The sequence below is a fragment of the Gavialis gangeticus genome, unplaced genomic scaffold, assembly GCF_001723915.1.
Source record: "Gavialis gangeticus isolate Ggan-Ray unplaced genomic scaffold, GavGan_comp1, whole genome shotgun sequence".
Taxonomy (NCBI): Eukaryota; Metazoa; Chordata; order Crocodylia; family Gavialidae; genus Gavialis; species Gavialis gangeticus.
Genome location: NW_017728995.1, coordinates 54,365,217 through 54,366,918, shown reverse-complemented (window position 1 = coordinate 54,366,918; position 1,702 = coordinate 54,365,217).

Below are 1,702 nucleotides of genomic sequence, written 5' to 3'. Positions count from 1 at the left end.
CTACTAGGTCCCTTCTGACCCTTAATCTATGAATCTATGAACCTATGAAAACCTTTGGCTCCAAAAACACATGAGCTAAAGAAGAGCTCCGCTAGTTGACCAAAACCCAAGCCTCCTGTTCTATAGATTAGTGACACATGCATTGCATACAGGAGCCTAAAATTTATTCTGGATTTTATTCTAGGAACAGGAGGCTAAAACTTAGGTGATACCATTCCTAACTTGTAGCAAAGTTAAAGAACCAAGGTAAAGAACAAACTCTCCCATCACTCACACAGCACCCTCATCAGGGAGCACTGCCTCTGTACAAGACCTCACCTAACAAAACATGTCTTCCTAAGAGTGGACATTCAGTCACATATGCTCTATAACAGCATTGCCTGGTGATTGATGCTTGTTAGCTGCATATTAATATAGAGGTTGACAAGCTGCCATCTGGAAACCATTTGGGGTCCACAGAGAACTGATAGTCTTATGATGACACTCTTATTCCTCCTGATTCCCAGCACTTATGCGACACTAAAGACAGCAGAAAATATACTAAAGGGGCAAGTCCTATTCCACCTATTATGTGTCTAACGGTTTGTTTACACCACTACTGTGACAGGGTTCAAGTAGGTCCTGCCCACACCTCACCTACATCTGCCTAGAGGCACACTCTAAACCCAGGAATGTATCAGTGAAGCTGTTCCTAGCTCATCCCTATGTTCCAGCTCCCAAGAGCTCAGTCCAATACATGCCTGAGAGCAGCTATAATCCCAAAGGATGCATCCACACATGCAATCACGTGCACTTACAGCAGCTCAAACAGAAGCAGTGCGAATTTGAGCTGGGGCTTTTTGCTTCAGTGCACATGCTCGGACATGCACTTTGGTGTGGAGCAAATTGTGCCGCTTGGGGCAAAATAATCCTGCCTGGCTCCTCCCAGATCTGCAGCCAGGGGGAGCTATAGCCTGGGGTAGACACCCGTGTTCTCCCCAGAAGTATAAAAAGCTGCCCTGTCCTGGCCTCAGCAGTATAAAAAGCTGCCTTGGCAAGTAGCTCAGGGCTACTCGCTTTCAGGAGATTCTGGGGCTCAGCCAATTGGTACCTGGGGACACTACCCCTTGTGCCAGCTGGACTGCTGAAGCAGCCCTGAGAGTTCCCTGCACCCTCTACCCACTTGAGCAGTCTGGCACTAGGGGCTGCTGCCTGGCTGTGACCTGCTGTGCACCTGCCAGACCCAGATGGGGACTGCATAGCCAGTAGAGGCGTCTGCCCCTCTGGGCCAGCTGCCAGCGGACTGTGGTTGCAGGGTTGGCCTCTGTGTGGCACTACTGCCATGTGTGCCCTCTGCCCGGCCATCTGGGCAGCTGTGACCCAGAAGATGTTCTGGGTGTGGTGACCTGCTTTGAACTGTCAAAGCATGTCCTCCTGGCCCCAATTGGCCAGAAGATCAGCCACCTTCGGCTGAGTCCAAGGTAGGCAGGGTACTGCCACTGGCCTCCCTAGCAGGAATTCTGGTGTTCCCTATTGGAAAACTGAAAAATCCCTGATTAAAAAATCCCAAAGTTCTCTGTAAAATACCCCGAAATCCATGTTCCTCCAGGATTAAAACAATATATATAGAGAGAGACAGAGAGTGAGAGATGGTGATCAGTTGGGCATGTTTTATTGATATATCTACAGTGTTAAAGCAATCTGGAAGCCTAGCAGTGTCTCT